This window comes from Papio anubis, chromosome 2, assembly GCF_008728515.1.
Source record: "Papio anubis isolate 15944 chromosome 2, Panubis1.0, whole genome shotgun sequence".
NCBI lineage: Eukaryota > Metazoa > Chordata > Mammalia > Primates > Cercopithecidae > Papio > Papio anubis.
Window position 1 is genome coordinate 86,424,162 of NC_044977.1, and position 21,418 is coordinate 86,445,579.

General features: G+C 43.5%; 1 long non-coding RNA gene across 1 annotated transcript; it reads right to left on the minus strand.

Moving 5' to 3' along the window:
- Nucleotides 1-3,293: 3,293 nt before the first annotated feature.
- Nucleotides 3,294-12,870, minus strand: LOC110742559. Its single transcript, XR_002520369.2, has 2 exons — nucleotides 11,474-12,870; nucleotides 3,294-3,634 (listed from the first exon to the last, which is right to left on the minus strand). It is a non-coding gene; the product is annotated as an uncharacterized LOC110742559 (long non-coding RNA).
- Nucleotides 12,871-21,418: the final 8,548 nt, after the last annotated feature.

Genomic DNA, 21,418 nt, shown 5'->3' on the forward strand with positions numbered 1-21,418 from the left:
ATGGAAGGAATGTTGCTGGGGAGATTTTTATAAGATGGAACCAAGAAAGTCCTTCATGTATAGAAGGAAAATTTCTGAAATCATCCAACATGCAATAATTGAGCATCTGCCAACTGGGTCAGCTGCTGATCCATTTCTATACTGGTCAGTGGGGTCTAGAAAGGATGAGGCTTCCGTTGGCAGGTTCGGGCCACATTCCCACTCTTAAGGTCAGAGGCGAAGTCAACATCATCCAAACCTAAATCTAAGAGTCATGAACAAAGCCTTCCCCAAGGAAAATCAAAAGCAGCTACCAGCAGAAGGGGGAATGAATCCTGGGCAGCAAAACCAATAGATAGATGGGCATCCATAGAGCCAGAGTTAAGTGAAATCAGAAATGTAGAAAAGGGGCCATGAGTGTGTGTCTCTTCTGTCTATTAGAATGTCTGGGTCACTCATGCTTTTTACTAGCTTTGGTCCTTCCCCAATGGTATCCCAGTCTCTCAGGTCTCTGGGTCCCTTGGGTTTGTTGCCCTATCGGGCAAGCTTCCTAATATATTTCTTCTCTTGTGCAGGAAAGCCTTGTCTCCAACTAAATGCATTTTTCTGAAGTACTTAATGGAATGACCTTAATGGAAAGAGATTTTTAGCCCCAATCCCTGAAAACACATCACAGTTCAGCTATGTCAGCTGTTGAGTCCAGCCTTAGTGGGAGAAATCGTGCATTTCTTGATTTGGTTCTTCTAGATGTCAAAAGGCAACATAAAAAACAATCCTGGCCGGGCGCGGTGGCTCAAGCCTGTAATCCCAGCACTTTGGGAGGCCGAGACGGGTGGATCATGAGGTCAGGAGATCGAGACCATCCTGGCTAACCCGGTGAAACCCCGTCTCTACTAAAAAATACAAAAAACTAGCCGGGCGAGGTGGCGGGCGCCTGTAGTCCCAGCTACTTGGGAGGCTGAGGCAGGAGAATGGCGTAAAACCGGGAGGCGGAGCTTGCAGTGAGCCGAGATCTGGCCACTGCACTCCAGCCTGGGTGACAGAGCAAGACTCCGTCTCAAAAAAAAAAAAAAAAAAAAAAACAAGAAAAAAACAAAAAAAAACCACAATCCTTTAATTTTTCAGTGAAAGATGAAATGAAGGCAGAGAGTTTTCAAATCACTAAGCAGATCCACCTTTCTAGTAAAAAGAGATTCCTCTCAGGGCTTTCCTAGCCCAGCGAGGTTGCTTGGTCCTGCCTTATGGTTCTTGCCTTCCCCTCCCATCCTGCAAGCAGCTCAGAAACAGAGGGAAAGCTTTGTAAATATGAGCACAAGACAACACCAATTTTCCTCTGACCCTGCTAGAATCACCTATCAGAGCCTTCCAGAGAGGGCCACATGTGTGCTAAAAGATGCATGGCAAATATTATGGATAATACATTAAAAAATAAAAGGGAAATAAGTCATGTTGGCAAGTGAATTTATGTTTATACAAAATTATTTGTGGAAACATGCCTTTCCACTCTGGAGAGTCTCCTAATCCATCACCATGACACTAATGTTGCAAGAAGCAAATCCGTCAGACAGTGACCACTACTTTTTAATAGACCACTCTATTTTCAGCAATCATACCAACAAAATCAGGACATAGCCCAGTCTGCTTGCAGGAGATGAAAAAATACTTGCAAACACTTCACAAATGCTCCCCTACACAATGAGGAAGCTTGCTCACAGGTAGTGCAGATGCAGAACAGGACAGGAGTGCCAAGGGAACTCCGCTATGCAGATTCTTCTAGGGCCTGGCCAACATCTGTGTGGTGCCTACACACTTGGTACCAAGTTTGTTTTTCAGAAAGCTGTTCTCATTTTGCCCAGAAAGATTCTGCTTGAGGGCTAGGTGTATGGCCTTTGCTTTCAGATTACATAAGAAGCAAAAACACATGATCTGGATCACATAGGCCAAAGTATGATTTTTTAAACTGCTTACCAAAGGACATGAAGAAAGAGTCTTTAAAAAAAAAAAAAACCTATCTGATATATTTGTGACTACACCAGAACACAATTTATTCATTCTTTTGACAATTACCTCCTAAATGGTGGGAACTGTGCTTGGTGTTATGAAATATGAATATTTATAAGTCATGGTCCCTGCTCTCAAATGAAAGGGAAAGACACAATTGGCCATGCTAAATATCAGAACTAATTAAGCACAAATAAGAACCTATGGGAGCATAAAAAAATAAGTGATTTATGAAACTTCATGTGAATTGAGAAAAACTTCAGGGAGGAAATTTTTGGACGCTGACCTTGAAGGATAGCTAGCAATTATTCTTTTATGATGATGATGATGATTACTTTCTTTTGTTGCCTTATTTAAAAAGCGATATATTTGTATTATAGAAAATATACATAAGATCCCTATGCAAATATAACTACTATTGATATTCCCAATTTTTTCTAGCAATATGCACTTTTTACAAAAATTTGTTCATATTTCATGATTAGACTTCACTCAGCATGCATGTGTGTATGAGTGTGCATGCGCATATCTAATATTATAACAGAAGCTCTCTTATCTGATAGAACTGGATGCACTAGGTCAGTAAAAAAAAATTCAGTCAATGCAAGGAATCATCAGATAGGATGAAAACCAACACCTGAAATATCTTATCTTAATTTAAAGCAAAGCCCTGTGCCTTCATTTACCACTCTTCTGCTTTCGGGCCAGCACCTTTTCTCCGGGCACAGCACTGCTTGGGGGCTGTCCTGGCAGCAGTCTTGAGTAAGCCATCTTCCACATGCACTGTGTAAAGTTTAGTTTTGAAGTCTTTAACATAAAGGAAGAATTGAGAGGCTAGCAGAGTAATGTGACTCCAAAAACCTTCTAAACCTTTACAGTTCTTTTCTGTTCTTTAATTGCCTCACCCACCTAATTCCATGGCATTTTCATGATTACTGTTCATCCAGTGTTTCCAAAGCGTTCAGCTTTTGGTAGAAAGATCAGCTATCTTCATGTTCACTGTCTTATGTCCCCTGTTGATATAGTACCAAAATACATATAAATAGAAAATTATAATAAGCAATAGAATTAGCACCAGCAGGTTTGGGAGCATACGACTCAGCCCACCAAAGCAGAGAGGACAGGAGTACGAGTCCCTGGCAACCAAAGCATTCAGGCTGCCATGGGCTTCAGTCAGCAACTGTTACATGTGAACTCTCTCAAGTCCAGCAACTTGGCTAAAATTAATGTTTATTATGTAAGACAAAGCTCTTTCTATGTCATTGTATCTGTTTTCTGTTGTTGCTCTAACAAATTACCACCAATTTAGCAGCTTAAGACAACATCCTCATTTACTTCACAGCTGTGTGGGTCAGAAGTCCAGGTGTTCTCAGCTGGGTTCTCTGCATAAGGTCTCACAAGGCCTAAGACAAAATGTTGGCCATCTCAGCTCTTATCTGAAAGCTCCAGGGAAGGATCTGCTTCCACGCTCATTCAGGTTGTTGACTGATTGCAGCTGTAGGTGTGAGGGCACTGTTTTCTTGCTGGCTGTCAGGTGGGGCTACTCGCAGTTCCTGAAGGAGGCCCACAGTCCTTGGCGTGTGACTGCCTCCATCTTCGAGCCAGCAGTGGCATGCCAAATTCCTACAGGGGCTTCAAATCTATGACTTTCCCTCTGCAAACAGAAAAGAAAACTCTCAGCTTTTAAAAGAACTCATATGATTAGGTCAAGCCCACCCAGATAAGCCTATCTTTTTTTTTTTTTTTTTTGAGACAGAGTCTTGCTCTGTCGCCAGGCTGGAGTGCAGTGGCACAATCTCGGCCTCACTGCAGCCTCCAGCCTCAGGTTCAAGCAATTCTCCTGCCTCAGCCTCCTGCATTAACTGGGGGGACTATAGATAAAACCACCAGCCCAGTTAATTTTTGTATTTTTATTCATATCCTTTGCCCACTTTTTGATGGGGTTGTTTGTTTTTCTTGTAAATTTGTTTGGAGTTCTTTGTAGGTTCTGGATAATTAGCCTTTGTCAGATAGTGGGTGCAAAATTTTCTCCCATTCTGTAGGTTGCCTGTTCACTCCTGATGGTAGTTTCTTTTGCTGTGCAGAAGCTCTTTAGTTTAATGAGATCCCATTTTGTCAATTTTGGCTTTGCTGCCCGTTGCTTTTGGTGTTTAGACGCAAGTCTTTGCCCATGCCTATGTCACAGAATGGTACTACCTAGGTTTTCCTCTAGGATTTTTATGGTATTAGGTCTAACATTTAAGTCTCTAATCCATCTTGAATTAATTTTCATTATAAGGGTAAAGGAAAGGATCAGTTTCAGCTTTCTACTTATGGCTGTGATTTTCCCAGCACCATTTATTAAATAGGAATCCTTTCCCCATTCTTGTTTTTTCCTGGGTTTGTCAAAATCAGATGGCTGTAGATGTGGTATTATTTTCACAGGGACTCTGTTCTGTTCCATTGGTCTATATCTCTGTTTTGGTACAATTACCATGCTGTTTTGGTTACTGTAGCCTTGTAGTATAGTTTGAAGTCAGGTAGCGTGATGCCTCCAGCTTTGTTCTTTGACTTACAGGTTTGTCTTGGAGATCGCGGGCTCTTTTTGGTTCCATATGAACTTTAAAGCAGTTTTTCCATTCTGTGAAGAAGTAATTGGTAGCTTGATGGGGATGGCATTGAATCCTACTCATTACAGCGGTATGGCCATTTTCCGCGATATTGATTCTTCCTATCATGACATGGTATGTTCCATTTGTTTGTGTCCTCTTTTATTTCAGTGAGCAGTGGTTTGTAAGTTCTCCTTGAAGAGGTCCTTTACATCCCTTGTAAGTTGGATTCCTGGTGAGCGTTCTCTTTGGAAGCAATTGTGAATGGAGGTTCATTCATGATTTTGGCTCTCTGTTTGTCTGTTACTGGTGTATAAGAATGCTTGTGATTTTTGCACATTAATTTTGTATCTGTGAGACTTTGCTGAAGTTGCTTATCAGCTTAAGGAGATTTTGGGCTGAGACAATGGGGTTTCTAAATATACAATCATGTCATCTGCAAACAGGGACAATTTGACTTCTTCTTTTCTAACTGAATACCCCTGATTTCTTTCTCTTGCCTAATTGCCCTAGCCAGAACTTCCAACACTATATGTTGAATAGGAGTGGTGAGAGAAGGGCATCACAATCAACGTGCCAGTTTTGAGGAATTTTCCAGTTTTTGCCCATTCAGTATGATGGCTGGCTGTGGGTTTTGTCATAAATAGCTCTTATTATTTTGAAAGTTACGTTCCATCAATACCCGAATTTATTGGCGTTTTTAGCATGAAAGGGCTGTTGAATTTTGTCAAAGCCTTTTCTGCATCTATTGAGATAATCATGTAGTTTCTTGTCTTTGGTTCTGTTTATATGCTGGATTATGTTTGTTGATTTGCGAATGTTGAACCAGCCTTGCATCAGGGATGAAGCCCACTTGATCATGGTGGATAAGCTTTTGATGTGTTGCGCTGAATCCGGTTTGCCAGTATTTTTATTGAGGATTTTTGCATACGATGTTCATCAAGGGTGATTTTAAAATTCTCTTTTTGTTGTATCTCTGCCAGGCACGGTATCAGGATGATGTTGGCCTCATAAAATGAGTTGGGAGGATTTATATATTGATTGGAATAGTTTCCAGAAGGGAATGGGGTACCAACTCCTCCCTTATCCCACCCTCTGGTAAGAATTCAGCTGTGAATCATCTGGTCCTGGACTTTTTTTGGTTAGTAGGCTATTAATTGTTGCCTCAATTTCAGAGCCTGCTATTGGTCTATCTTGAACCTGGGAGGCGGAGGTTGCAGTGAGCTGAGATTGTGCCACTGCACTCCAGGTTCAAGCAATTCTCCTGCCTCAGCCTCCTGAGTAACTGGGACTATAGATGCGCACCACCACGCCCAGTTAATTTTTGTATTTTTAGTAGAGATGGGGTTTCACCATGTTGGCAAGGATGGTCTCGATCTCTTGACCTTGTGATCCGCCTGCCTCGGCCTCCCAAATTGCTGGGATTACAGGCGTGAGTCATTGCGCCCCGCCTAAGCCTATCTTAAAGTCAACTATGCCATATAACAAAACATAATCATGGGAGTGATAGCTTATCAATCAATGAATTCTAGGGAGTAGAGCTTGGAATCTTGGTTTTAGAATTCTGCCTACCACAGTCATTAAAATGGGGACAAAAGGAAAGGATTTTCCAGGCTAAATGGAGTACATAAGCAAAGACATAGGGAATGACAGGGCATTGGGTGAACAATTTGGGGAACAGTAACACCGAATCCCCCTTTAATCCCAGCTGGGACCCCTTCTGCTTCTAACATCCCAACTAAAAGCAGATAAAAGAAAGTGACAAGATAAGAAAATAGAAATTAAATCATGCTAAGATTTCTAAATAATATTTCCTTTGGTTGTATCCTAATCATTAGTTTATGAAACGATGAGTTAAGGATCTAAAGAAGTGCCATCGCATTCTTTCTCAAGAGAGCAAGAGATAACATTCATTGGTCTACTGACAATGATATAATGAAGTCAAAACATAGCCACTTTCTAGCAGTTCAAGAAGAAAAAAATTTAAATGAGAATTCCCCATGCTATCAGATAAAACTGATGTTGTCAAAAATTGCAGTGTAAATGAGTACAACTCATTAAGAATACAATTTTGTAATACGCTAAAAAGAATAAAAATATTCATACCCTTTGACCTCACTTTGAGGACATTATACCAAGGAGATAACCCAAAATAATTTTTTGAATTATGCAATAAAAATACACTTTGCAGCAACATTTATATACCGTGTTTTGTTGTTGTTGTTGTTGTTGTTTTGTTTGTTTGTTTGAGACAGAGTCTTGCTCTGTCGCCCAGGCTGGAATGCAGTGGTGCGATCTTGGCTCACTGCAAACTCCACCTCCCAGGTTCACACCATTCTCCTGCCTCAGCCTCCCAAGTAGCTGGGACTACAGGCGTCCACCACCACACCCAGCTAATTTTTTGTATTTTTTTTAGTAGAGATGGGGTTTCACCGTGTTAGCCAGGATGGTCTCGATCTCCTGATATCGTGATCGACCCGCCTCGGCCTCCCAAAGTGCTGCCATTACAGGCATAAGCCACTGCGCCCGGCCTGTATACTATGTTTTTAATCTAAATGTTCATAAATGAAAAATGGTTAGAGTCTCACCATTTAATGAAATAAGCATTTTAATTGTGAAGACTATAATGTAATACTGAAAAATGTGTATGATACCTTACATTTAAAAGGAAAATACAAAATCTTATCTATCCTACAATTACAACTGTGTAAAAAATTCTTCTGTCCATAAACAAGATTTGGGAGGAAAGTTAAAAAATGAAAACAATTTGATTAAGATTGTGGATGAACTTTCTCTTTCACTTTGATTTATATTAATAGTGCCTTATGGTTGTTTGTGCAATAAATAATAATGGTAGTAAGCTTCAGAAAAGTCATCTGTGAACTCCTAAAGACTCCGACTACTGTGAATGTCATTGCACTCTCACCAGTTTTAAAAGGACCAGGGACAGTTAATCAAACAAAATATAGATTACAAGTCAAGGCCACTGTAAAATGAGCCCTCAACCTCAGAGCTCAGTTCTTGAAGCAGCCCTACAAAAGAGAATTACAAGTACATTTTCCTTCTATGCTGTTTTCATTTTATCTTAAGTAAATAAGCACATGTGGTATTGAAAATTGTATCCTCCGCCACCTGAAGCAATGAGGAATGTGAAAAGGTAAAGAGAATTGCAGCAATTCACAATTCCTGGAAAGAGAAAAAAGTGGTTATTTGCAAGAGTGTGTCCCAATGAAGAGAGACTAAAAACTCCTTAATCAAGCCTATTATCTAGAGAGTTATCAATTAAAAGGGGCTTTGTTTTTCGCTCATCATCTGGTAATTCTGATTAAAAATATCTCTGAAAAGAATGCACATTCTAAACCTGAACTGGGCAGATATCATATTTAACTGCTGGAAAGTGACTTAAAAAGCAAACAAACCAAAAATCACAGCTTTTAGCCAAAAGAGGAGATGAACTAAGCTGTCCCTCCTATTGTGTAGATTTCATTATTTGCAAATACACAAGAGCATCTACCTCTTCTAAGATGAAAATTGTTTTAACTCTGTTTCACTGAGAATTGGCTCATTTTTATAATGAGACTTGCATTGCAGTGCCCTGAATCTCAAGTCCAGAAATCCACTAGAGGACCTGTTATGGTGGAGAGAAGATCACAGTCTCCATTAAGTTTGGCGATTGATCAGGTAGCATTGACCTGCCTCACCTCTGTGGGCTTCTAATTCCGTCTAGTTTCATTTTCATCAAAGAAGCAAACATTGTGAGGAAGTAGTTCTATTACCATACTTAAAATTCCTACACTAGTCAGCAATACTCAGAAAAAAATCATGTCTCCTCCAGCTCTAGGGGATCTACTGCAAATCCTTTAAATTGTCATATTACCCTCTCATTTGCTTCTATTTTAGCAAAGCAAATGATTAAAAATTAAACTTTCATTTAGAAGCGTAATTATTTTAAAGGGTGTCAGGGCTTCATGTTAAACAAATTTACCTCAGCAAACAGAATGAGGCTTTGGAATTTCGATTGGAGAGTTAATGAAATAACCATAATGTGGTTAGGTGAATCAACCTACATTATCTTATTTAAAGAGATTTCTCTCCTTGTTGATTCAGTTGTCATGTATGTAGTTGTTACTTATTCTTTCAGTAAATATCTTAGCTGTGATTCTGACTGAATCAGAGAAACATTTTTGTTTTAAATCAGTAAGAGATTTTTCTAGATACATGAAAATGAAAATTAATTAATGTGATTTCCCTCAAAGGGAGTGGGAATTTATAAGTTTAAAAAGTAGCAATAGTACTAATCTGAATTTCTAAATCCTTAAAAATTCCCCATGGAACATAAAATTTTGTTCTGAATACTTGAGATAAATCAGTTTAGTGTTATGAGTTGGAAAAGGTCAATGCCTGGCCCAGGGCCTGAAAATCTCTAGGTTGAATGAATGAATGAACAAATGAACTGTCAACCTAAATAACAGAGAGAGGCTCTCTAAAAGAAAATTATATTTATTCAAGAACAGGTATTTGGGAATAGAGGGGCTTTTAGAGAGTCTCTCTGTTTGTTATTTAGGTTGACAATATGCTAATCCAGTCAACTGTCTAAGCAGTTGGGTACCGCGGAGCTTATGGAGTCCAGGAGCTGGTGCGGAGTCAGGCCACTGGACATAGGTATGATAAATACGCAGTGGAAGTGCCACCTCTTTGTCTCTTCTACCTTAAGACTGTACCCCACCACCAGCACAATAGGCCTACTAGATTTCATTGCGGGGAGGGAAAGATACGGGAATGGTGGTGACTAAGTCTACCCCTAAATGTATGGGTATAGACCAAGAGTGCAGATGGAAGCCCACATATGTTATTTACAAGTGATAACCAAGCTACAGGAAGGTACGTGATTTCACTGAGCGCTCTCCACTCACCCACACAGCCCTCTTCCTACGATGCCAAAGGAGTCCACTCTGTGCTCCAGGGCCAGCCCTTTGTCCTGTGAGCCCTGGTGGGAGCAAGAGTACACTGGGGCAGGGCAGGTGGGAGCCAGGCTGACTCCTCAGTTGTTTCCAGACTGGCCCAACAAGGGAACAATCTAGTCAAGCACCCCAGGCAGCTGGCCTGGCAAGGCAGCTGGCAATAACTCTTATGCTGAAAGACCAGCCAACTGACAGCTGTCCCACCTTCCTCTCAGGGAGAGAACCATGCAACACCTCCAGCAGTCCTCGGCTGAGTAAGGCAGGTTAGAGAAACTCAGCTCACCATGCAATCACCATGCAGCCACCATCAGAATGAGGTCCTCCCACCCAAACTGCATGGCTTGGAGTAAGGGAAGCAACGTCCCCAGGGAAAAATCCAAGGGATGATCTCTGGGGAAGCGACAAGCACCCCACAACACTAGGTGTGCGACCGGGGCTACTCTTGACCTCCTGAGCCTCGGCCTCTTCACTGTGACCCCAGGGGGCGATGCCCTCACCTCTAAGAGATTTGGTGAGGACTCCACGAGACGCCTTCAAGTCCGCACTCCAAGGCCAGCACAGAGTGAGAGCTCCGCAACCCTGAGCCTGGCGCGCTGTCTGTGCTTGGGAAGAATGCGTTCTGTTCCAGAAGGCAAGAATAGTTAGTTTGAAGCTGCCTGAGGTCCCCTGGCGGAAGCCCCCGACGTGGGGGTAGCCTTGGGGACGCTCAAAGGAAGGCTCCATGCTGCCGCCCAGGGGTCTGGGTGCGTCAGGTCTCCTCCGACCTCGGGCGAGCTCAGGAGGGCGGCAGCCTGGCCGGTGCCCGCTCCCCAACGCATCTGAACATGCCAGGCTCTGCTGGCTGGCCAGGATGGCAGAGAGAGCCGGGCGGTGGCCTCGGGGAGGGGCGGGACTCTCTCCCGCGGGGTCCCAGATGGCTCGGGAAGAAAAGCTATCAACCAGGAAATGAAGAAAACAGCAGGTCAATTAGCGGCGGGCCTGTGATGGGAGGGGCTCCTGAGGCGGCGGGAGCTGCGTGGGGCCACCCACCCTCAGCGTGCTGCCAGTAGGGTGTGCCGCCCGTCCCGCGATCCCAGGACCCTAGCCCCACGTCCCGAGGACTGGGAGCCGCACGCGGACACACTGACTCTGGGCTGCTAAGAAGCGCCTCTTTGAGCTGCCTGCTAGGAGGTCACGGGCAAAGCGGCTGCGGATCTGGCTCTTTTCTATTTTTTAAGAACTCAGCAATCTGGAGCTGGTCAGCCTGGTGCACAACTCTTTTTCCCTTTCTTTTCAATGTTTTCCTCATTGTAGCCTCCTTTACCTCTGCCCCCACCGCTCTCTTAAGTGCTTTTAGTCAGAGGAAAAATTGACCCGCAGAAATCACTGCATTGTACCCAAGACAGTATTTGAACTTCCTATTAGCCCTACGAATCCCCTCAGGGCTCTGCTTCTAATAAATCAAACCTCCAAAGTGGAAGAAAACAGTTTTCTCACCCTGCCAACCTTCTTTATAATTAGCCTCAACTAGAGGGCCCCACTTGGACTGTCTGGCTGACAGCTGTGCCGCCCAGGCCTGGAAACTGGGCCCTCAACGACTGGTAGCAGAGAGAACAAAGGCGGAAACCGGCTGCGGGCACTGAGCCCGGGCTGAGCGTTCTACAAAGCCATCCTGTGCCTATGGACTATTAAACCCATTTTACAGGAAGGGAAGGGAAGCTCATGGGGACCAGTGATTCTCCCAAGGCCCCCTCCTTTGTAAGCTGTAGAGTTAGGTCTGGAATCCTGGTCTATGGGTCTCTAAATGTTCTTATACCTCTTCCTGTGCCACATAAGATTCTCACTGGGTTATCAACTATTTCAGGCACTGCTGGATTTAGTGAAATCAGCTACAGAGCGTCTGTGGTTTTCACTCAGGGGCTGTGTTAATCATTCACCCTTTATAGGCCGCTTGTAGGCACTTACAGTTTCCGAAAGGCCGCTGTAAGAATCATGCTTCATTTAGTTGGCTCTCTGTGGTAGACGCTATGGCACTGGTATATTTTCCTCAGACTAATAAATCTGGGTGCTCTCTGGCACTCAAGGGGGTGCAACTTTCCATAGAAATGCATCTGTCCACCCTGACATCACACTGCTTTTAGCATCATAAAAGCATGTTTCCTTGCCTGTATTTTCTAGTGCGAATTTTCTCCTTTTCAATGTCCTTGGGTTTAAAGCCTTCATAGGGCATAGTAAGCTAAAGTCACAATGAAAATGTATATTTCCTTTTCAAATGTGAGAAATGAGAAAAGCCATAATCATAGATTAATACTATAGGGTTTAAACTGGAGCGCTCTGTCCAAGTGAATTTACAGCAACATCTTTACCAATGCTCCAGTCTTCCCCTTGAAGAAAATGTTCCATTCTCCCAAGACCTGCTTATTATGTCAGAAAAAAAAATGTGTTTATTTCTTCAGTCACCTCTCTCCTTTGTTTTGCCTTGATGGTGTGTGTAAAAACGAAATGTACTAATAAAGAAATACCAAGGTGTCATAGAAGCAAGAAAAAAAAAAAAAGGACTGACAATCCAAGGTTAAAAATTAAATTAAATTAAGACCCATAACTTCTAGGCTGTAAGGAACAGAACTTTCACCTCCCCAATGTTTAACAAGCATTTCTCACATGCCAGGCCCTGTGCTAGGCACTGGTGAACAAACCACTGTCTGTGACTTCACAAATCACAGAGTAGTGGGGAAGACAGGCCTGAAGCCAATAGTTACAAGGTATTAATTAATCCCTACAGAGAACTGTGAGGACATGTAACAGGAGGCTCTAAGCTAGTCTGGGGTCAGGGAAGTTTCCGGAAGGAAGACGGTCTTTGCTGAGTTGAAAAGGAGATTGCCAGTTAGGACGACTGTTTTAGTCTGGTTTATGTTGCTTATAACAGAATGCCTGAAACTGAGTAACTTATAAAGAAAAGGAATTTATTGCTCACAGTTATAAAGCCTGAGAAGTCCTAGGTACAGGGGCTGCATCTGGTGAGGGTCTTCTTGCTGGCGGAGACTCTCCGCAGCGTCTCGAGGCAGTGCAGGGCATCACATGGTGAGGGAGCTAACTGTGCTAGCTGAAGTATCTTTTCCTCCTCTTATAAAGCCACTAGTCCTACTCTCAGGATAACTCATTAATCCACTAACCCATTAATCCATTCATTATGAGTGGATTAATTCATTTATGAGGGCCCAGCCCTTATAAACCAATCACCTCTTAAAGGTCCTACCCCCAAAATACTGCCACCTTGGGGATTAAATTTTAACATGAGTTTTGGAGGGGACAACCATTCAAACCAAACTGCTGGGTACAGTGGCTCACACCTATAATTCCAGCACTTTAGGAGGCTGAGGTGGGAGGATCACTGGAGCCCAGGAGCTCGAGACCAGCCTGAGCAACATGGCAAAACACCATCTCTACAAAAAATACAAAATCAGCTGGGCATGGTGCTGTACACCTGTGGTCCCAGCTACTCAGGAGGCTAAGGTGGGAGGATCACCTGAACCCTGGGAGGTCAAAGCTGCAGTGAGCCATGATCATGCCACTGCACTCCAGCCTGGGTGACAGAGCAAGACCCTATCTCAACCATAGCAAAGGGGCAAAGAGCTCTCAGGCAATGAAGAGTATGTGGGAATATGTGGGCAGCAGGAGAGCCTGGCAGGTTGGAAGAACTGAAAAGATTACAGAATGACTGATGAGAAAATACAGAGAACAGAGTGGTGCAAGGTGAGTTTGGAGAGGTCCCAGCCTATCAGTGAATGTGGCCTTTGCCTCAGAAACCTAGTCTAGTTGTGTAGACCACAGAGGGTAAGCTCCACAAGAACAAGGACCAAGCCTGCTTTTACTGGTTGTACTTGGCATACTTGCTAGCCTAGCACTAGTACATGGTAAGTTCTCATTAGACAGTGGCTATTTCTGCATTATTGTCACAAGTCTTTATTAATGTCTCCCACTTTCTATTTCTTGCCCTACCCTCTAACTAAATGTTGCACCTGTTTCTCCCACTGTCCTTTCCCTTATTTAAAAGTCATGGATTAATCAGGTTTTTCTCTTCCTTCCATGTTCTTCCCTGTTCTTTCTTCCCATTTTGCCATATACTGTATTTAACAATTCCTTGCAATACCAAAGAGAAGGGAGAAATCATCCAGCCAGATCACTAAGGGGGGGAAAAAAAAACAAGGACACTCTTGCATCTTAAATCTTAATCCATTCACTCTAGGGTGGATCAAATCTGCACAGGGCTGGTGGGCATTTACACAACCAACTAACAAAGTGAGGAGGACTTTCTGCTTTAAATGGCAGGTAATTTTTACCCAAAGAGAGTATTCTAATTCATCATTAAGCTCCTCTTCATTGATTATGATGCCAAAGCTTGAGGTGGCACATGGCAAATGCGTGCCCTGAGTGCCAAATTGGTCCCTCTGGGACTGGAAAAGCATTTTAGAAACCATGCTTGAGGCTGATGTACATATAATTTTGAGTCATCAAAGCTCATATCTCTACTGTGGCAGAATCAGCACTAGTCTTGGCTTCTGAAAAAAAAAATTGGCATTCTTAACTCTCCAGACACTCATGCATATGTTGTATTTTGTTTTGTTTTGTTTTCAAGTAGTTTGGATACGAAGAGACCTTCCTAGAAACCTAATTAATAAGCAAATCATCCTGAGGGTTTATTTCAATTTGTTTATTTGCACTCCTCAGCCTTCTGGGACAGTCACCCTCTGCTTCAATACCCAACTAAAATGACTCACCTCATTGTACCACAGTTGTTCCCAAGAGGTAAAGATGCAAGCTCCTATTCCCTCTTTGCTCTGAGTTTGTGCTCAGAGCTCGTCTCCAACCCTTTCTCCTTAAGCATGAGCAAAGCCTCCCCCATTTCCTTTCCCAAGCACCACCAATCCAAGGTTCTGTGTATAAAAGACCTTTACTAAATCTGGAGTGAACAGAGAGTAATTACAGCTCAGGACTGGGAGTCGAAACTTCAAACTTAAAGCTTGACACGAATAGTTACTGAAAATTCATTACCTATCCTCTGACCAAGAGTTACTGTTGTAGTTTCCTTGGCCCCTTGGGTCACCAGCCCTATTTCTCTCCATTTCCGAGAGCTTTTCTTCCTCTCTCTTGTTGTCCGGATCAATTCTGCTATTCTCCTATAATTTACTAAGCAATGATAGACATTTTATATTCTCAAATAGCAGAAATAATTGTTTCTTCCCTGTTGCACATTTACTAGAGATGCTTCAAGAAGAGCCTGTCAGCTGGGCACTGTGGCTCATGCCTATAATCCCAGGACTTTGGGAGGCTGAGGTGGGCAGATCACTTGAGGTCAGGATTTCGAGACCAGCCTGGTCAAGACCAGCCTGGCCAACATGGTGAAACCCTGTCTCTACTAAAAATACAAAAAAATTAGCCAGGCGTAGTGGTGGGTGTCTGTAATCCCAGCTACTTGGGAGGCTGAGGCAGGAGAATCGCTTGAACCTAGGAGATGAGTTTGTAGTGAGCCAAGATTGTGCCACTGCACTCCAGTCTGGGCAACAGAGTGAGACTCTGTCTCAAAAAATAAATAAATAAATAAATAAATAAATAGAAGAAGAAGAGCCTGACTTTAAAAGTCAAAACTACTATTTGTTCAGAAATTCATGTCCTTAGACCTCAGAGTCTTCCTGCCTCTCGCCCAGGCTGAAGTGCAGTGGTGCGATCATAGCTCACTGCAATCTCGACCTCCTGGGCTCAAGTGATCCTCCCACCCTAGCCTCCCAAGTAGCTGGGACTACAGGTATGCACCACCATACCTAAGTAATTTTTTTTTGGTAGAGATGGGATCTCACTATGTTGCCCAGGCTGGTCTTGAACTCCTGGGCTCAAGCTATCCTCCTGCTTTGACCTCACAAAGTACTGGGATGACAGGCATGAGCCACCACACCTGGCTGATACTTCTAACATAAAGAAATAGCCCTAAAACTACCATTTTATGAGCGCTTTCTAGGTACCAGCTACATAACAAACCTTATTTCATTTAATCTTTATAACAGCTTTATATGATTAGCATTATTCTCTTCATTTTACAGATTATCATCATCACAGAGCTAAAATGTATTGAGTGCTCACTACGCATCAAGCTCTATGTGAAGCACTTTTCATGGTCACCCTGCTGAATCCTCGCAGTTCTATGTAAAGTTACTATTGCCATGCTGTTTCACCGAGGAAGAAATTGAGCCTGAGAAGAGAAATGATGGGTTAGCAGCATTCAAACAATAATGGAGCCCAGGTCCCCATGATTGCAAGGCCTGTGATTTTTCATCCACCACAGAATTTCAATATGACTGAGCTCCTGGAATTTTAGGAACATCCCCTTAGAAGAAAGACCATGAGCAATGGTCTTCACGAACTATCTCTGAGCTAACCCAGGGCCTGTCTCAGAGAAGGACCTCGGTAATTAGGTGTTGAATGAACGAGGGATACTGGTTCTGGATTCTTCCGCAGAGACTTTCAGGAGCAGCACTCCAGGTTGAGGTAGCTTGTTCCTCTCACTAGGTCTTCTCTTGGTTATCATTCTGCATCCCCTGTGATGGTTCAGTTGAGGAAGTGCCCATCAATTAAGGAAAAGCATCCTTGCTGAGAGTGTAGCATTAAACTTTAATGTGGAGAAAGAGGGAAGAATAGTAATTGTGGCAAGAATAAAACTAGGCTTTTTTCTAACAACACCCCTGCCAGTATCATCCATGATTACCTAGGACTGTGGCATGATGAAATGACCCTACTATCACTGAGAGACTTAGGAGCTCCCACTCCTTTCCTAAGTCAGCTGACAGGATCTGCAGTTTGATTCTCTCTCTGTTTCTTCACTATGTCAAGAACCCAGCATCCTAAGCACTCAGAGAACACTGGCCTGGGACTAAAGGGAAAAGGAGGTAATTGTCCTGAAACATGAGACTGGCAAAGTGATGTTCCTAGCCCCTCCAAACTTAGAGGATAGGTTCATAGAGGGGGTACCTGCTACTCTGCTCTGATCCATGTCCAGGAGAAAGGTTTCTTTGTCAGGGAGTCTCTCTGGGAAAGGAACAGGAGAAACCAACATGACACCTCACCGGACACTCTTATACAAGTCTATATGTCCCCATCCTTCAGATGGCAAAAAGAAAAAAAAAAAAGATAACACCCAGTATTGGGGAAAGTAAATAGCAAAAGTCAGTCTGGCCACATGAGCCACAGAGCTTTACAAGCGTGCATCTCATTTGACCCAGCAATTGCACTTCTAGGAATTTATCTGAAGGAAATGATTTAGAATGTGGACAATTTTAGCTGTAAGGATGTTCGTTCACAGCAGTGGTTTTATAATAGCATAAAACTGGAATAACCCTAAATGCCCAACAACAGAAAATTGGTTCCATTAATTTTAGTTCATCACTACAATAGTATATTCAGCACTCATTAAAACAATAATGTACATCTCTATTTGTTGACATGGAAAGACATGACATAATGTTAAAGTGGATTAACTTAAACATCAGAATTCTTTCATTTTTGTGTATGCATGTATGTGTGTGTTGTGTGTGTGCAAGCTCCTTAGAAGTGGTTATTTCTTGGTAATATGATTATGAGAGTTTGTTTCTTCTTTATACTTGAATGCATTCCATGAAAATTGGGTACGCATAGAAAAATTATAATCAGAAAAAAATTAACAATCATATTTCTGTTTCTTCAAAAAGGACTACTTATCAAGAAACTCAAAGACAAAGACAGCTCCTAGGAGGTTCTCATTTAACCAAATGGATAGAAATCAGATCACTCCTGAACATCTAGTTGGAACTGACTTTACTGCTCTATTCAAACGGTGAAGCCTTCCTTCTTCCAACAGATCGTGTGGCGGAAAGAATTATGGGCAAGGATCTGTGACTGCTTAACTTTTGCCTGGAGGCCCAGCTCAGGGGTTCAGCTGTCCTGTTCCTCAGTGTCACATCTTCCACAAAGCCATTTGCCCTTTAAGGATTCTTTGAGCACTCATCCTGTGCCAGGTGCTAAGCTGAGCACCTGGGATTTGGAGGACAGGAAGACACAGTCCCACAAGCAGAAGACAAGCCTTTCCCAAGCCTTCTCTCAGAGTGAGCACTGCCCCAGAATCCCTTAGCCTATGATTGGCATCTTTTGGGCACCTTTCCTTTCCACCTTGTTTCACCTTTGTCTTCTACTTCCAGTCCTCTTACACCAGGCCATCTGTGCCTTGAGGGCTGCCTCAGAATCTCCCACAGCATGAGGCAGAATGAGTGGTAACCAGCAGAAGCTCAATAAATATTTATGGAATGACTGGCTAAATGTAATTACTACCAGAGAAGCATGTTTCCTTTATGTAGATTGACGTGAGTGTGATGTCTGATATCTTGCGTCAGTTAGAACTCTTTTCAGATGTAAGTGACACAAAATGCGACCTTAACCATCTTAAGCATAAAAGAAGATTTACTGTCTTCCATAACTATGAAGTTTATGAGCAAGCTTCAACGGGATCCAGGGGCTTAAACAATGCAGGACTTAGTCTCTCACTCTCTCTCTCTCTCTCTCTCTCTCTCTCTCTCTCTCTGCTTGACTTCCCTGTGCTGGCTCCATTCTCAGGCTCTTTCCTTGTGAAACTAAGATGGCTCATCACAGCTCGGGGCTTTCACAGACCCAGGTCTAGCAAGGGGAAGTGAAGGAGAGAAGAAGGAGTGGAGTGCATCTCTTTTGAAATCCAAGTAACATTCCCCAGATTGGCAAATTGGACCTGACTGCTTGGCGTGGGTTTTGTGAGCATCCTGAACCAATCACAGAGCCGGGAGATACTGTGTCCTGACTGGCCAGAGTTGAGTTATGTGCCTAAGTCTGCAGCAGCTGATGCACTCATAGTGAGGGAGGAGAGAAGGCTGGCTGCCCCAGACACAATCAGTGTGCTGTTACCAGAGAGAGAGTGGGAATCCGGGGATATTGAGCTTCCCTGAACAGTCATTTCCCTGACAGAAAGCACATCTTGCCTAAGTTTCTTGAGCTAAAACTCAACCAATTCCCTTTAAGCATAAACATCTTTGTTTCTCCCCCGACCTAAACAGCAGAACTGCACCCTAGTCCGTGTGGGGAAGGTAGAACTGTCTCAAATAAGCCTCCTCAACTTTAGCCAAGTGTGGCCCACGGATGTGTGTTTGCATCTCCCAGGGAAGTCATTCTCCACTAACCCCAGCTGCACACGGAGATCATTTGGAAGGAAGAGGGCATTTTAAAAGTAGATGCCTGGGTGTGCCTCCCCCATTCTTATTCAAATGGCAGTCTAGGTAGGACACCCCAGGTCACACAATCACCTCTGCTGTGAATGTGGAACAGCAAGGGGGACACAACCTTGTTTTGCATTCAGAAAGTGCTGAGAGCAGGACTGTGATCTGCCAGCTATTAACCCTACAACAGTGGGCAAGTTAACTGTCTCACAGAGACTCACTTTCCTGTCTATGAAATGGAAGTGATACCCTCTAGGTTGCGGGGATGCTATGAGGATTAGAGATAAAGGAGGCAAAATTCTGGTCCCAGTAGGTGCTTAAAGATTCATAGATGCAGGTTCCAAACATGATTGCCAAGAGGCATCTATCACTTCTCCCTGCAGAAGCAAAGCTTGCTTTGTTCTTGGCTAACTTGTTTTTCAAATGCCAGTCACTCATTTCACGCTTCACCAAGGAAGAACAGTTTGTCAGGTTACTTAAATTAAGAAATTCCTCTTAATATTTTCATAATGTGAAAGAATATTTTTTAAAATGTTAGTGTGTGCTATGCTTGGATAGCATGAAGTACAAAAGAGACATGCATATGCAAATTAACCTTATTAAAAAGGTTCTCTAAAGACACTGCCTGAATAATGAATGTGAATAATGGCGAGAATGGTGGTTACCCAAGCACCAAAACCTATCTCAGAAACTTCAAACATTTGTTTTCTATATTGTTGACATTATATGAAAAAAAAGGTCACAGGTGAAATGTAAAGAGATTTTACTATTTAAAACTGTGTTGCAAGAATAGCCTCCCCCTAGGATAGGGATATCTAGAAGGGTTTAAATGTCACTAACAGTCTCAAAATTATTGCAGTAGATTTGCAGGAAAAAAGAGATATAAAGGGCCTTTTTCATTAAAAATGTTCTTTGATTTTCAGTTGTAGCTTTGGCGGCGTTATTGGCAAGGGAGCGATTGTAGAGAACATGGCTCAGATGGTGGCAGGGGCCAAGTTGAGAAGGCACTTGGGGCAGTTTACACATGAAAGGAGTTTCCCCTCAAAGAGAAAGTGCAGACCAGTCAGCTGAGCTCACAAGAAGTCATTTCGTTAATTTCCAGAAAGAAAGGAGATTGAGAAGAATACACTGGAGCACTCTCCCGTGTAAGGAAACCAGCTTCAAAACCATCCACATCAGGACTGCAGACTCCGGTCTGCTCATTCATCCCACAAACATTGAGGGATGCTTGTGTGGGTCACACGCAGGCTGGGCTCAGGGATTACAGCAGGGGATGAGCCAAAGTCCTGTGGGATCTCAAAGTCTGGAGGGGTCTATGAGGCCATGGGATACACCTCACAGACCCTCAACTACAGAAAGAGTAAAGGACTCAGGAAACCCATCCTGGCGTTTGCACTGAGTTCACTCCTGCAAGCAGCACCAGCCAACTCAGTCCAACAGGGGTATTGTTAATGCAGGCCCATTCCAAGGAAACCCTGGGAGTCCTCTGTTGCTATTGCTGTTGTTGTTTAAAAGGCACGGTCTCCCTGTGTTGCCCAGGCTGGCCTCAAGCGATCCTCCTGTGATGGCCTGTATTGACTTGAAGTCTCTCCTACGGCATCGGGGTCTAAGGGCTTCCAACCTTTCTTCCCTCTCTTTCACTGGCATTGTGCTCTGATGTGTCTCCCAGCCTACCCCACTTCCCTGCCCATGTTTTCTCACTGGTGTTTTCCCTGATAAAATCCCATCTCAGCATCTGTTTCTTGGAAGACCTGGAGCAGCACAGGGTCCCACAATCAAGAAACATTATAGAGAAAGTAGAGAAGAAAACACGAGTGTAAGGAAAGTGTTCAGTGTTCCAAGCACTGTTGAGTGTCCTGCGGCAACCCCCAGAGTTAACGTTCCCCATGCCTTCTAAGGTGGGTGCTGCTGCCATTTCTGTTTGATTCAGGAGACACAACAAGGTACAGGGAGGGCAAGTCACTGCCCAGCTGGTAAGCAGTGGCACCAAGGCTTGCCTGTATGGTTAGCTAGTACACCTGGCAAAGCCTTCAGGAACACTGCACAGCCACTGCCTGCTGCAGCTCTGCCATCTCCAATGTGTCCCTGAGGAAACAGGGCACAAGTCCACACTGACACATAACAAAGAATAACAAGGACACTATTCTTGAGATGCCAGGAGAAGGGGGAGATTCCTGGCTGCCTAGGCAGGGTGGACAAAGGTAGTGCTTATGCCTGGGGCCAACCCTGAAGCCAAAAGCCAAACCAAAGTGCCCTGATCAAAGAGCAACAGATGGAAAGCCTAGGAGGCTCTGGGAATTGATGAGAGACAACAGGCACCACACACAGTTAACTCCTGACTTTCTTGACTGGCCTGTGCAGTGGATGCTGCCGTGTTTTCACCTGTTTATCCTTCTACTGCTAGTAGTACCTCAGTTTCCCTCTGGAAACTCTCCCCTCTCCCACTGCAGCCCACATGGTTTTGGGTGGAGTTCAGTCAACCACTGATCAGGCAAGCCTGGCATCAAATTCTCCTTGGAGGGATGATTGGTGCAGGAATGAGCTTGGGACCTGATCAAGGCAAAGAGATGTGGTGGGTGGGCTGGCCAAGCATGGTGGCTCACGTCTGTAATCCTGGCACTTTGGGAGGCCAAAGCGGGCAGATCAC